General features: G+C 37.0%; 1 protein-coding gene and 1 long non-coding RNA gene across 4 annotated transcripts in view; one reads left to right on the forward strand and one right to left on the reverse strand.

Annotated features, from left to right (window-relative positions):
• CCDC39 (coiled-coil domain 39 molecular ruler complex subunit) overlaps positions 1–16,511 on the reverse strand; it is an 84,324-nt gene that overhangs the window by 49,342 nt on the left and 18,471 nt on the right. The window contains exon 2 of one of the 3 annotated variants that reach the window (XM_064516646.1): positions 15,074–15,139. The exons of 1 other annotated variant lie outside the window; for it this stretch is intronic. The gene's annotated coding sequence lies outside the window, so the exon portion shown is untranslated. Of the gene's footprint in view, positions 1–15,073; positions 15,466–16,511 lie in introns of those variants that run through there. One more of the 3 variants, XM_064516647.1, reaches the window with a different exon arrangement.
• Positions 994–15,464, forward strand: LOC112980165 (uncharacterized). Its single transcript, XR_003258363.2, has 4 exons — positions 994–1,302; positions 6,074–6,222; positions 8,646–8,730; positions 14,915–15,464. It is a non-coding gene; the product is annotated as an uncharacterized LOC112980165 (long non-coding RNA).

Below are 16,511 nucleotides of genomic sequence, written 5' to 3' on the forward strand. Positions count from 1 at the left end.
ATCTGTGGAAAATGCATTATGAAGCAAAGCATAAATATCATAAAATGGTTAGTTCATGGGGCTTCTAATTTCAGGAACATCACAAAATGCTAATTCATAGTCTTCATACTAGCATAAAAATATATTTCAGTGGATGTCGTGAGGGTAAATCCCTGCTCTCGTCCTTCACTTTGGAAAATGCTACAGCTTAAAGAAACTTGAAAGCTCTAATAAAACTTACAGCCAACTAGCTTGCTAGAGTGTTCATCTAGACTTCAGTGTATTCTGAATAAAAAACTATATAATAGAACCTTCAAAGTAGCCTAGGATGAGAACTAAAGTAATGAAAGAATAGGTTGCATTTTCTTTCTCTTTTGCTTGCCATATTTTACAGTGTGTGGTGGTCTTCCAGTTGGTTTGGTTCATCTTAAACAGTGACAGAGCTGCCACCTTCAAGGTCATTTTCTAACCGTGAAGGTCCTGAACCACAGATGAATCAACACAATTTAACTGTGTTTGGATCTAGAAAGAGAAAAGTCAGCTCAGGTTTTGGCAGAACCCATAGGCATCTGTGCATGGTTTCCAGTGGGAAGTTTAGAGCACAGAAGAAAAATCTTGGCTGGAAGAGGAACAGAGCATGAGGAGTAGATAAAATATGAAATATGCTGTTTATAAACCCCACTCTTGTGGGAGATGGACTAGGCACACAGTGCTTTTTCATTTTTCAATATGTATGTGTGAAATTTTCATCCACAGCTGTTGCTATGTCAATTTGTCCTTATTTTCAGGTATAATCCATACACCTTGGAGATGCGTGTACCAGCTGGATATACAGATTTATTCTGCTTTGTATATTTTGATTATAGAGTTGAAAATCGAATGGGGAACTTAAAACCACAAGTAACAAAAAAGTTGAGACAAAATTTCACAACCATTAGAGGGAAGTGTGGGGTGTGCATGTGTGAAAGAAAGAGAAGGGGATTGAAACAGACTGGCAAGCTGGCTTTGCTGTCTCTAGGCAGCTCTAACTTGCATGACCAGCACTTACGTAGCAGATCAACAGGTCTTAGTGCCTTGTTAGCATTTACGAAACAGTCTTTGCAGAAGATCATTTCCTTTTCAGCAACTATCAATGTGAGATATTGAATACTCCTCTTTAATTTTCCAGCATATTTGCCTTTACTTCCTGTTTTCTTGTGTTCCAACAAATATGTTGATTGTTTTGTTTGGTGTTTGGAATTCTTTGTGTCTTTTCAGCAGTAACGTAAGGTCATTTCTGAGGTCATAGAAAGCCCTATGCACACTGAACAGAAGCAGTGTAAGGTAAGTGAGTGTGCTCAGTGACAGAAAAACTGAGTCACTGAGAATTATGGTTGCTGTGTCTATGCTGCTCTGAAAGATCAACCTTTGGAGCATCCCCAAGCGTGGCATAGTCCTTATGTCACCTTTGGTCTATGCGCCTGCCCAAGAGCCGCCTGTAAGAGCCTGCTTGGCAGGGTGCTAATAACCCGGGCGTACACGAGGACCTGGGACTCACGTACTGTGGAGGTTGCATTTTGCTTCTGCTTCCCATTTGTCTGTATAGACGGTAGGCAATTTGGAGCCTAAAGGTTGTGTAGAAATAGCAAAGGATTTGTTAGCTGCTCTTTTTCTTGTCTATTAATTATAATACTTTTATGAAATTGGGATTAATTCATCCTGTTACACAATAAAATTTGTCAGGCATCTTTAGGTGACGCTGATTCACCTACTTAGTTAATATTTCAGTTATGTTACTGGTACTTTGTCTGAAGTAAGCTGCTGTTAAACATAACTTTCCAAAATAAAAACAGCATTAGTTTCAAATTACATGAAAAGTTGTGAATATAGGTGATCAGCTGGTGCAAACTCAACCTACTTTTGCTAGAATACTGAGATACATTGATTTATATCAGTGAGGATATAATTTGTTGTCTCTCAAGACGGTTTATGCAGCAGGACTATTGTATTCAGCAGTAGTCATTCTGATAAAAGAGCATCTACTTCTGTTATCCTGCAGACAGCTGTGTGAATATATACACAGGAAAATACTAGCTACTCTCATTTTTTTTCAAGTTGGGAGGATAGCAATCGGAACAGGGAAGAAATGGGATCCCCTACCTAACACAGGCAGTGCTATTTTTTAAATTTTGGATCATGCTTGCTTAGGATCAGAACATTTATGTGTGTAATGTGACAACCTTGATTTTTGTACTGGCTGTCAAAACTGTTGAGTTTGTGATTTTATTCTCTGCAAATCATCATCATTATTTACTGTTAGATGAATAATTTAGATATGTTACTTTTATGAAGACTGGAAAGAAAATTGACTCTGTATCTCCAACACCAGCAGAGAGTTTGTAAATTGTATTAGGCTTGAGTTTCTAAAATCCGGTCAGTGCTGTAGATTATTGTATATATGAATGGAAAGGAGTAAAGTATATTTATTCCAAAGTACATTTAAATTTTAAAACCCCAGTAGGTAAACTTTAACTTCTTAATATTAATAACAGAGCATTGGTGAGAAAACAAATTCTTGCTCACCTTGTGTTTTGATATTTTCTTTAATTTTGGATGTTACAAACAACATAACTGTGGAAGGCCATAATAGCCCATGATTTCTAATATTGGGTAAAGCACAAATATAAAATATACTTGAAGCTCAGCTCTAAGTAGATTATAAACATTTAATATAGAATGTTATCATAATATTCAGAGCACCAAATTGCAGACTTCTGTCACCCACTTTCAGGCATGCTTCTGAAGATCATAGTTAATTCTGCTGATTTATGGTAATGCTGTAGCACTATCATATGCAGCATCAGAAACCACTAACAAGCTTAGTATAAGCTTGGACTGAAATGGTTTGAGGTTTAAATTTCTGTAACGATTATAAACTAGAGGGAGTGAAATCCCACTTCAGCAAAAAAATAAAAGTGTCTTGTTACAATTCAATATTGCATCCTCTCTCTCTCCCCCTCTCATTCCAACCCCCCCTTACTTTCTCTTCTCTCTTTAGCTTCTCTGAGGAGCCATATTTGAGAAAAGTAATTTTAAATTGTGACTGGCATTTTTAAATTTAAAAATAATCCTTTTTGTATGGTAATGTGCTTCATAATTAGGAGACACAATGTTAGCATTTATTGAAAGTAGAAAAAAAGCGAGGCTGAAAAGTATTAAAATCAACTAGATTTTTTTTGCCCATTTCATTTGAAATGATAGCTATTTATAAAACAAATCTGATGACTTTGCCAACCCTTTCCGTAAACATTTTAATAATGTAAGTCCTATTTGACTATTTCAGGGACACCATGGACTGCAATTACCATAAAATCTGTTTCAAAACTCATTCTGAACTTAGGGTTAGTATGAGGCTAACAAAGGTGTGCAAAGAGAAAACATTAGGAACCAGAACTTTAGTGGATGTAAATCACAGTGGTGCTGTTGTTTCATAATGAATTCAAAGGAACTACAATAACTTAAATTTGCTGAGAATCTAGCCTTGCATGTTTCTCTTTTTACACTGTGCTCTTCTCTTTCCTATGCCTTCGTGAGAGCTCTGCTGAGTAGCCATTTTTGGCAAATGGCCAACATTATACTGGAAAGAAAAAATTTTAGCAACCTTGCCATTGGCTCAGGCAACATATTGCCATTTTCAAATTACAGTTTCCCAGCTCCCATCAGCCAAGTTTGTTTCTTCTTTTCTCTGCTCTCATCAAAATGTAAAAAATGGCCAAAATTTTCAAAAGGATCTGAAATGTTTACTTTCTGGGCATTAAATTTGATATCGAACATCAAATCATGATATCTGAGTTTCAGATCTTAAAAAATGTTGGTTTTAAAAGGGCAGGTAAAAAGAATTATAACCTCCCCAAGTCCTGCTATTTGTCAAAATTAGGGTCAAACAAAACAACATAAAGAAAAATAGCCACATTTTCCCTTTTGTGTGAAACTTGTACTGACGTGATTGTTCTGCTTAGTACAAGCTGTTTGATTTGGTCGTGTTCTAATATTTTTCCAATCCTTTAGAAAAATCACGATCATGCATCAATCTAAACTTCATTATATTGGGCCAAATTCAGGTATACCTGTTGACTTCAGTGGGACTATGAAGTCTTTTAAGGTGAGAAAAAATTGACTGACTATATTAATTCCTTATAATTTATTGAAGCTGAGCCACCTCTTGTTTGCAGTATTGCTAATTGTACTCTCATATTGCCTTTTTCACCCCAAACACTTAAAAAACAGGGATCACAACTTAAGCAAAACTCCTAATTATTTTCACTAATACCTTTTCATGGATAAGCTCTGCAGAATTTGTCATTATCTGAATCCTACAGCATCAGGACACTGTACTGTAGCTGATTGTGTGGTGAAGAGTTTTACCTTCATCAGGGGCAGATTTGTGCTCCTACCAGATGTCATAGGAGCATCCACACAAAATCTTAGGTTCACATACTTCAGTACATCTCCCATGTAGAGAAGCATGTGGAACCCACTGCCTTTCTGTTGAAAAGATGAGAAAGTAAGTCAGCTCTTCTGGGATTTGAACCTTTGTCTCCAAGTTGTTCAGCTATTTTGCATCTGATGCTAAGGCTACTGATGTGGCTAATGGTCAAAGCCTTTTATACTAAAAATGGATCTAACTGGTTCTGTTTCCTTTTCTCCATCAACCTAGCAGAGATTTGAAAAGGAAACCACCAGGGTCTGTAAGATTTGGGAGGGCTCATCATCTGGTGTTGAAATACGGACTCCACACGCTACAGCTTTCTTTTCAGGATGTCACTCTCCCGCCTCCACACTCACCACCAAACAAACATAGAAATCTACTACTGTTCTCCCCATGCACTCCATTTTCTTCCAATCTGAGAGCCATTTGTGTGTATAATTGAAAATTAGCAGTGCAGCTGTTTGAAGAGAGTAATTTATCACAGCACATTGTTCGCTCCTGACACTTTAGACCTGGCTCTAACAAGGCAGTGGTTGCTGGGGGTTGAGCTGCAGAAAGTGATTCGGCTGTAATGCCGCGTTTCCCCTGCTTTGTTGCTAATTGTAGCCTCTTTTTCTCCATTGAATTGGGAGTTGAGTAAAAGAGCTTGTTTGCTCTGTGCGACGAGGCTGCCAGGGCCGCTTGGGCTATTATCACAAGATACTCTTGATCTTTTGAAAAGCAGGAAATAGAATTTTTCTCCAACAGGGAAAGTAATTTGCGATGCGTCCATTAGTTCTTCATTAAAGCAAGATTAAATTGCACGGCAAATCACATCTGTGTTTGGATGATTAAAGGGTGGCATTTTAGAGGCCAAAACTAATTACTAGCCAAAATGAATGGGAGTGAAAAAACAGTCATGTTTTTACATTAGATAGTGTGGCTTGTAATTAGATTCAAGCTAATTCCACTATTTCTTCTCATTTAATGAGATGAGCCTGTCCTCATCTTTTTCTAGGCCATGCTAACAGCCCCAAATGTATAATTTTGATAATACTGAGAGTTTACTTTATTGAAATTTCTTAGCTACCTGCCACAAGTGACTGTTCTGTCTAGTGGTGCTTCATTATACATCAACACAAGCTACTGTGCCTGGCCCTAGTGAGCATCTCAAGCAATCTCTGTGCATTTATATGTATGTATATATACATATACATGGGCATAAATATGTGTTTCTGTATATATATATAGATACAGAAATATAATGCCCATGATACATGTATATATTAAACAAATTCAGTAATCTTTAAAGAGTATTGAAAGAAAGTAAGATAGATCTTTGTATATCTGGAAAGTACAAATCTCCATGGAAGATTCCTTTAATTGAGGAGATCTGGAGGAAGTTGTTCTTCAGGCATGAGAAGAATGAGGTAAATAGTTGCATCAAGTGGTGAATGGTCGAAATAACACAGTTAAGTCATTTACTGCATTTTTAAAAATGAGGTTTGGCTAATTGTTATTATAGTAATAACTCTCATTAGAAGCTTGAAACTGGCAGCTGATTCCAAATGACTGAGTAATAATTCATTAACTTTAGGATGTATTATTACATTTCTAAGACCAGAAGTTCTTATTTCTCATAAGCAGATGCTGCCAATAATGTGGTACTTGGGTTCCTGCATCGAGAATGAGACAGGAGTGAAGGGCTCAAAAGAGGATGTGTGTGTGGCCCAGAGAATAGGTGCTGTCCCTGGCTTCTACCCCGTGGAGATCCTGTGGAAAACAAGAGCTGGGAGGTATGTTACCTGTTCCGTAGAATGTCATTGCAGCTACTCCCTGAGACAGATGTAGATATGGCCAAGTATCTGCTCACAGAGCTCCAATGAAGCATACTATGGGGTAGTGGAGGGTGGTAGCTGGAGCAGGGCAGAGGGGAAAGAGATGTAGTGGAGCGACTACCCTGTAGAGATGACTCTGATTCTCCAATTTCCAGAGAGATTGTTAGAATTTGGGAGTAAGCCCATAGATAATTTTCCGAGATTGGGATATTTCTCACTTTGATGCTCCCAACTCTGTACCCAACAGAGCATTCAGGGAAAAGCTTTGAGGAGATTGGGCCCTGGGAGATATCTATAGAAGAAGTAAACAAACAAGCATGCTAGAAATTTTGCAGTCATGAAGAAAGACACCTTGAAGAATTTACAGTTTAAAGGTCTGATCTGCAAAGGTTTAGTCTTATTGGCTGTTGATTTGCTATCATGAACTTACCATTGGCATCTTAATACCTTTAACGTGGGTATGTAAACAGGCAATTGTGTGCACTCTAGTACCTTCTTTTGAGCAGGCATTTGATGAGTAAGTGGAGTGTATATTTCCTCCCTCTTCCAAGTTCCCAAGTGTATTTTACAGGTCACCAAACACATTCTAAGGGGGATTTGCCTTTGTCTGTATTTGCCCCATTCTTACTATTTCCCTAAATGTTTGCTGCTGGCCACCTTCAGGATGCAAATTACAGAAGAGACCTTTGATCCAGTCCAGGATGGCAATTCTTACAAATTCATAATGCATACATGTATGTAGAGCGGTATTTTCATAAAACAATTGCTTATTTGAGCAATATCAAACAGTTCCCACTACCTGCAAAATTCTCTTCATCGTCAGTAATTTGTCTGGGCATTTTTCACTGCCTTTTCTTTAGATCCCTTACTGTCTACTTTGAAACCTGGGAGAGCCAATGTTATGGTCTGTTCGTCTGTTGTTTGCTGTCTGCAGAAAGATCGTTGGTTTACATTCACTATAGGTTTTTATCTAGGACTTGCTACTTGAATATACCAGCCATGAAACTGCCCCCAGCAGAATACCATAGGGGCATCCAAGCTCACTTCTGATGAATTTTCAGAGGTTTTGGGGTTTCTTCTAGAGAAGCAACAACATATCCCATGATTGCCACTTTCATCTAAATTTACTCTTAACATGATGAAAACTTAATGGTGAAAATAATGCAGTCAGGTCTAGCAAAGCAAAAAGTAAGGTTCTGAACTGCAAAAATGAAAAAAAAATGTTACAAAGAAGAGAAATCCCCCTGGATCATAGAGTCTTTTCCTACTTCTCATTAGGAACTTTCAGGCCTGGCTTAGCCATAGGAGTCGAGGGGCTGATGTCATAGTATTTTGCCCCCCAAAAGCTACTTTTCAGAGGTTACTTGCAGTTGCTTTTTTGAGCTGCTACTTGTTGCTTTTGTCTCATGGAATTTCCAACCTGAATTCCATTTCTTTTTTTAAACTTTCCTTCATGTTTTTTTAGGAGATAAGAATGTGATTTTGGTGACCCAATTCTCTGCTATGTATTGTTTGTGTTATCTCTAGAGATCGGTTTCAGACTAATGGACATGAAACTTGCTACCTGGTGTTAAGGATTAGGTAGTGTCACTGTAATAATCGGGAATTGGACAGTGGAAATCTGTCACAATATTTCAAAGTTATAGCACTAATTTATTAGGTGTATAACATAAGTAATACTCACTCTACATACATCTTATCAAACTCATTATCTCCTTGCAGTGAGCCACATATTATATTAATAAAACAGATAAAAAGGTTTGACATTAGAGTATTTTGTCTAAACCACTTTTTCCTCCCCTTTTTCAGTTTGAGGAACTCATGCCATTGCACCTGCATTTGAATTCTCCTAATTACAGGGAACCTTGCTTGCTGAAACAATAAGAGAAAAGTGTCCATTTATCATTGCTTGTAGCTGGAAGAATGATGACTGACATTCCCGCAGATACTCTGGCAAGCCGAAGGGCCTCTTACAGCTAATGGGAGGGGCTAAAAATTCATCTGAAGACAGACGGATCCTAGTTTGTTCCAAAGACAGTTTGTATTTCCTAAACTTGGAGTTGCAGATTTCAAAACTTTAAAAAAGTTCTCTGCTGTCCTCAAAAGCTTCCTGCAATAATGGAACCAAAGTCTGTGATAAAAAGCTTTAATTTCTGCTTCACAGCCATTTAAATGGCCTGTATTTTCAGCTTTCTAACGTATTTCTTTACAACAGTCTATGCAACCATAGGTCCTGTAATTTTCTAAGCAACCTACTTAGAAATGGAAGGTCTGAGGATTCTGGAGAAGTCAGTTTTTTCTTGGTGGTGGCTCCCAGAGAATTTTTTACTGGCTGTCACCCTCAGTAGCAGCTGATGTACATTTTGTTTTATCATTTCCAGAGTTCCTGTGACTGGTGTATTAAAATGGCAGCCTTCCAGATGAATAACAAGCATTGCCATGCTTTGCTGTCTTTCTAGATGAATGGTAAGCAATAACTTTTGCACTCAATCATCCAATTTTATGCATACAAATCAATTGTCCAAATAGCTTCACTACAGTGAGCTGCAAAGCCCAAGATAAGATAAAACAGAGGTTAGAATTTTATCCATGAACAGATGATCTATAAAATGTTACAGTTAGTTCTGAGAATTAAAGAAATAGTAACAGACCAGAATGTAACTCTTGACTGTCTTCTTTCTCCAGATGCATTAAGGTCAATTGTCCAAATTCTCTAGTTGTTTCTGATTGTTTTCCAGAGAATGAAATGTAATTGTTAAGACGTTAACACCATTACATATCAGTGTATGTACACACGTTTTTTAATTTTTTTCTATCATATGATTAAAAACACAGTCCTTACATTTGAGGATCTTACAGTCTAAGAAAAAAATTGAGAGAAACAGATTGTATCTAGCATACAAAGAATAGGAAGAGAAATAAGTAAGGCTACTAAATGACTAGATTTTTCAAAGGATTATCAACTCGTCCAAACAATTACCACACTTCTGTTGGGGGGAGATAACCAACAGCTGAGGAATGTGGCTTCTTAACCCTCTTGAACTAATACAATAAATGTTTGTGTGACTGCGCGTATAGGGTGGCTAGAGAGTTTGGTCATAGCTAGAGAAATACTCGGGGAAAAGTGAGTTGTGAGGAAAAATTTTAAGACGACAGTTTTATGGCATGAGGCAGAAGGAAAGGTTTTCTAGGCAAAAATGCCATGAAAGGTAGGAATAAGGTAGAATAGATTATGAGGAAAGCACCTTTAGCAGACTATCCAGATAATATTTGCTTTCACTGGCATTATCAGAAGTGAAATCTCAGGAATAAAATTTCACTTGAGACAGTCATTTATCCAAGTCATGATCTTGGCATTTGGTGGATACACGATAATTTAAAAAGTTGATCAAATCTTCCACTAACAAATTCTGTACTATGACAGTAATATTCAGGTCACACTTGTCCTTTGAAGTTTTAATGGCCACTACAATTTTATGTTAGTCACTCACTTATGTTTGAAGTAAGCGTGCAAAGCCTGAGCTGTCTCCATTTGTCTATAACTACTTTAGAAGCTTCAGAAGGCATTGAGCTCATAAAACTGCAGGCTTCAAAGAGCTTACTCAGAGATTCCATTCTGCTGCTGCCATTTATCAAAGGGGCACTTTTAAAATATATATGTCTTTATAATAAAATGTTTTTTTAAATATAAACCTGACAGTGGGGATGATTGAAACAAAATCTCTGTTGGCTTCAATGACAGCAGAACTGAGTTCCATAGTTTTAAAGCTAACATTTATATTTCTACAAAAGTGTTATCTCCAAGTGTGTTCCTAGTATAAGGAAGTACAATTCAATTTTTCTTTTTTTTTTTTAATCCTAATTTTATGGAACTTCAGTGTGACTTTAACCTGGACCTTTAAATGAAGTTTTAATTTTAACATCATAACAAAGAAAATGATAGTCTCTTATAAAAAAAAAATAGAAACTCACTGTTTATAAGTAGAGTTCATCCTCTTGGGCAGATGGAATGTTAACTCTAGCTTGCAGCTTATTAAAATATAGGACAGGAATTATGTAATTTATAATTCCCATGATAGGTCTTTCATAGCTCTAGTAAGTGATGCTGGATAAATCACATGGCATTGAGATATTTTATATCTCCTTTAAACAAGAATGATAATAAGTACCTATATCATATTCACAGTGGCATGCTTTTTGGTCTAGTCCAGTTCCCCAAAAAACAGTGACAGACTTTCTGTTGACTTTACTGTATGTTAGATCAGCCCTTTGACTCATCATTTTAACTTCTGTAAAGAATCACGGCCTCAGGGGAAAGTGGTAGTGGATGTCTAAGAAACTGATACAATATTAACTAACAATTATTTTACAAATTTGTATTTATGGTTATAAAGTGCTACTACTCCTTCCTGTACCCCAACAGCTTGGTTGCTTCTTTTGTTTGCTCCAGTGTTGGACATCATAACATCACAATCGGTTGCCATAGAAATGGCTGTGATGTTGCAAATTCAGCTTTATGTCTTCACAGTGAAATCAGCAAAGAAGAGATGGGCAGTAGGGAAAAAGCCTTGTTTAAGGACAAAAGGGCAGGTTGATTCCAAATTCAGGCCTAAAATCTGGACTACTTCCTTTGACTTCAGTGGGATAACTCCCCAAATAAATACCTTTGAAGTTATTACTTTTTAAGTTACTATTTTTCTGTAGTTACTTACCTGGCTTACCTAGCAAGCTAGTTCCTTTGGGGATGGAAAGCCCCATCAAGTCAGCTTGAACGCTGCCCAGCAGAGTGGCCTGATGTGGGTCTCTGGATCTTACTATAGTACAACTAAATAATGATATTATCATGATAATGATTTTGTAAACATAGCTAATAGCATTGGAAATAGCCATCCAAACACAGGACTTCAGTGAGTTTTCTGCTTTTCCACTAATTAATCTCTTACCTCAGATATTTAAGAGCCTGCATTTGGGGCATATTCTGTTGATTCACAGTTTGACTACATTGAGAAATTGGCTTGCATAAGCATTCCAGAATAATTATTTCACCTTTGCTGTTCTGGAGTAATTCTTCCGTGTAAATACTTTCTTTCAGATTATAAATTACTTCATTCTGAAATAATTACTCTGCTTTGGAAAACAATAATTCTGAAATAAAATTATTCTAAAATGAAATTCTCTACAACAGAAAATATTCTGGAGTAGCTAAATTATAGGTATCTAATAGATCCCCCCCAAAGACAAAGCTGGACTTTTTAAACAAGTACCTACCTGAAGTAGCTCTGTATCTTTATTTAATTTGTTTAATAAATTAGGAGATTGTACTAAATCTACCAGCCATCGCTAGTTACTAAAATTTCCTCACATCTCCTCATATGCTCTTTGTAGTTGCCACCTAACACTGGAAATTTATATATCACATAGCTGTCCACACTTTAAAGTTCCCTAAAGTGCCCAAATTTCTACCTAAAGTTCAGCCTATACGTTATGCTGAATCACAGGTGAGACAAGTGGAGCACAAGGGCAGTCATTCCTGGTTCCTCCTGAGGCTGTTGCCATTTATGTAAAAGCTGTAGACACTTAGTGAACCACAGACAGGAAGGATGATTGTGATTCTGTAGTTCGGTGGTTACATTTCAACCCCTCACGTCCAGGACTCTCTTTCAGTAATCAATCATTGGATAAACTACTGAAGTAATCCCTGGTTGGAATGGGTGTTGGAACACATTTTTTTTACTTTAGAGTAGCTTATCATAAATTTTAAGGGGAATATATTTCAAGAAGCCTTTGATCAACAGTATTACTTGGCAAAAATACTTTTTCTTTATAGTATACTGCTGGATAAGGTCATTGATCAGTATGTTTCAGACCTAGATAATGAATCTACATAATGTGAGGTTGATCAGACCAACTATTTGTTATACAACAGATAAATTGGTCAAAGCAAAATTATTGCAGAAAATTGGTTTGACTTTATAAAGAATGCTGAATATTTCGAGAGATACTGAAAAAGTGTTCTTTCCAACTGATACTGTTAGCAAACAGTTACAGACTTGAACTGCATTCTTGAGAAATATATACCTTGGCATAACTACAGAAAACAGAATTAGACAAACATTTAGAAGGAAGGCCAAATTGTTTTTCATAGATGTAGGACAACTGTAAAACATTTCAAAAGGGCTCCATGGTATTGAATGCAATATTGTGTCTAGCTAAGCTCACATAATTGTGTTAAGTTTTAGCTTACATTTTGCTGTGTCTATTTCAAACCTAAAGAAGGGGTTGTGCACTTGAAAGATTGCCTTGCTCCCATTTATATCATTTGGTCTAATAAATTATATTACCTTTCTCTGCTTTGTATGGCTTGCTCATGTAATACAAACATGTACTTTTTAAGGTATAAGAGCAAACACACGTATATGAACAAACAGCTTGAGGACAAAGTTGTGATCACATGGAAGCAGTTCTCTCTGAGGCTCTAAATACATTTTCAAAGCAGGATTTTGTAATTGATTAGTTCCTGAATGTAAATTTCAAAATAAATATTGGCATTGAGTGAAAGATAATTACTAGAAGCATTATGAACCTGACCACTTACCGTCAAAAGCAAAAGCTATGCTTGTTTAATAATGTAAACAGAATGTGGACCCTTATGCCTGAACCATTCTGAATCACATTACAAGAGGACCAGAATAGCATTTGAAACAATGCAACAGGGATCTCATGTGAATTTGGATGAAAGAGTAGGCTGCAGAATCAAACTATCAACTATGTATACTGGGTAGATTCTGACTGCTGATCAGGACATGAATGCTTTTCTTAAAAAACTTAACAAAGTGCTTAAGAGATTTGTATGCTTAAGGATAAAGCAACAGATTGATATCAATTCCATTGTGTTGTTTGAAGTATATATAGCATACAATTTCTATTTATACCAAAAGAAAGTTCAGTGGTTAAAATAATTATTACTGAGTAAATCCAGACATCTACTAAGGTAACAATAAGCTCACTGTTGAAGAAGAACAAGATGATTTAGATCTAAAGATAGTGAGAGAGAGCATGAATGAATTTTGAAATGCAGAAGTATTTTTATTTTGCAAAGAAAGCGAGGAGTTTGAGTAGGGCCAACTTAATAAAAGAGGTTCAGAAGTGTTACATCTGTTCTTAGGAGGAGCATCTTTCAAAATTTTCTCTTTAGCCTTAACCCAGTCCCAGTAATTTAGATCCATCAAAATGCCACGACCTGAATCTTTAGAGTTCTAGAAGAGGAATACGTAATTACCTCTGGTCTGCTTATCTGAAGTAAAAATACTCAGTCTCATACTTTGAGAGAGAGACTATATTACACATAACAGACACTAAATGTCAGAAAAGGATGAACTAAGCTAACTACGTAGAAGATGTATTCACTGGAAAATTCATCAGGACCGCAAAGGAAGGGACACTTGTACAAAATAAGATCAGCCTTTAATAAGGACAGTTACAGGTTAGGGTACCTGGGCAAGGAACAGTTAAATGTTCCACTCAAGCTGCAGCTTGAGGACAGTATGATCCTGCCAGGACAGTTGGGGAAGACTGGCAAGGAAAAAAAGATCTTACGGAAGTTATAGAAATAAATTCTTGATGATTTTTTTAAGTCTAACAAAGCACAAAACCCCCTCAGTTGACAGAAGCTTATACCTGATGAATCTTTCTGCTAGATGATCACCCAATGGTGAGATCTTGTGATCAGTTCTCATTTGTATTTTAAATATTGAGCTATAACAGAATAAGCTGAATAACAAAGACTTAACCTAAGTTGACTAAGATGGGATTCCATGCAATTTCATACATACTTACAACTTACAAGTTACCATTGCCTCATTTTTGCAATTCTCTGATATATCAGTAGAAGCGTAATACACCCTGTCTCTTATGGTCACTAGTAGTAGAAGAAAAATCAACATAAATACCAGAAAACTTGATTTAAAAAAATGAAGTATCAATAACATAATACCTTTTTCTTAGACTGAGAGTATTGCTTACTACCACTTTTGAGATTTAGAGGCCGGAGGAAAACAAATATATTGCCAATACCTAACACAAACAAGTGATTAAGTCACTATAGACCAAACTAAGCATGATAACAAATGAACCCCATTTCAAACTGAAAAAAGTGAAATTTCAGAAAGTGGATGTTAACCCAGGAAGACAACATCTATTCCATTCTCGTCGACGTGATGTATTATAACTCACCCCTAGGTCAATTCTGCAGGAAGAACAGAAACTCCTTGAACAAAACTCAGGATAGTCTAACAAGATATAGACAATATGAGAGAGAGGTTATAATAGCTACTGGAGGTAGTGGATATGTGGCTTACACACAACTTTTTTTTAATCTTGATTCAAATACAGCTGAGATTAGGAGATCACAGTCTGCTGCCAACATTTTATTTGTTATACTTTTAATACAAAGGCTGTTTGTAGGCTCACATAGGATTATTTTTCTCAGGCAGTCTCATATGGTAATAGATTGTCCCTATTCAGGGTGACGAATGCTTCAGGATTATGCTTTTTAGGCTATAGTCATTCCTTACAGTAAGCAGTTCTTGTATTTGTCTATCTACTTTGCGAAGGTCCTGTCTGTCACTCTCCTATTCTGCTCTGTTTTCAGGAACCCCCTGAAGCGCCCCTCTCCCCTTCATCGTGTCAGAGGCTGTGTGTGCCCTCCCAGTGCCTGGACGTCGCCAGATCTGTGTCCCACCTCACAGGGGCTCTCTGACCCCCTTTATTTCCCTCCCCATGTAATTTGATCTTCTTGCTTTCCACATACCAGGCTTTCGTGGCTCTTCGTCTTCCTCTGGTCCTGTCTTCCACTCCATTATTGCTTCTCATATTTCTACATTGCGAAGACAAGCAGAGATGGGATATGTTGTTGTTATATTGCATGCTGTTAACAGCTTTGATCGGTAGACAAGCATGGATCTTACTGAAGCTTCTGGTTCTGCTAGCTGTATAACTGGAGCTCCATATATTCCCTGTTTAGCTTTCTTCTTCTTTTTCATTTGATTCTACTTAAATCTGTAAATACCTATGCATTTATGCCTAGGACATTCTTTGAGAAATTGTGGAACTGATTGGATGTATTATTCAAAAGTTCCCACTTTACAACCAAAAAGACAAATGGCACCAACCTATGAATAAAACCTCACTTCATTTGGCTACCTGTGTTATCTGCAGTAGTCTTCCTAGGGGGAGCTACCTGGGGGATACACAGAGGCATGTGCCACTTTCATGTCGATATTAAGGTGAAGCCATTGTGACAAGAGCTATGACTAGTTTTCATAAATGTGGTTTGAAAAGGCAAAAACAGGATGTCGGCTTTACTTCATAGGTAGGTGAAAGAAGGCAAGGGGCACAGCTAGAGGAACTGGGAACCAAGAACAGCCAGCTAGAGAAAGTTCTGTGATCAAAATCCAAGAAAAGGGTTTTTTTCATGAAATCTGCCATTAGAGATATTGAGGAGGCCTATGTATTAAATTCCTGAGCATTGCGTATTGTAATAGAGCTGTCAAAGAAAGATAGAGAATGTGCTACTGTTTCCACTAGACATGACAAGCTGAGGATTCCCAACAAAGTAAGCTGTAGAGGCCACCTGAAGAGGGATAATGAAAGTGATTACATCAGCAAAGAGGAAGGAACAATCCGGGTAAAGAGTTGGTGGATGTTTGATCTTGGAGGGTTGCTGTTACCTCCAGTGCAGTCATCCAAAGCTGTCTAAAAATTAAATAGGCTAAAAGAACAAGAATGCCTAGGATTTCTTCCAGGAATTTCTGTAGTTACCTGCTAGGCATCAAAGGAGAATTCTTTTGAACCTTCAAATATACAAGGAGGTCACATGCACTGGTGACTGCAGATTTGGTAACCTATTATTCATTATTTTCTTTTATTGATTGTTTTACGGTCCCCAAGGCATTTATGTTGCTCTTTGTGTCACGAAAAAAGGTTTTACAAAATCTTGTTTTTCTACAGAAGAAACACAGTGGCTTTCCATCATTGTTGTTAATAACAATAGCAGCAAAAAAATGTTTCCCATATTAATTCTGATGATCAGTTCTCATATGAATATTAAGTCCAGTTTTCATGACGAATGGTGTCCTGTGTCCAGGAGAAAAACATGCCAAACTGACCTAAGATATTTTCTCTATCTGTGATCTTATTTAAAAATTACCTTTAAAAACCTAAAAAAGCACCAATTAAATATTTAGCTT

The sequence above is a fragment of the Dromaius novaehollandiae genome, chromosome 9 (genome assembly GCF_036370855.1).
Source record: "Dromaius novaehollandiae isolate bDroNov1 chromosome 9, bDroNov1.hap1, whole genome shotgun sequence".
NCBI lineage: Eukaryota > Metazoa > Chordata > Aves > Casuariiformes > Dromaiidae > Dromaius > Dromaius novaehollandiae.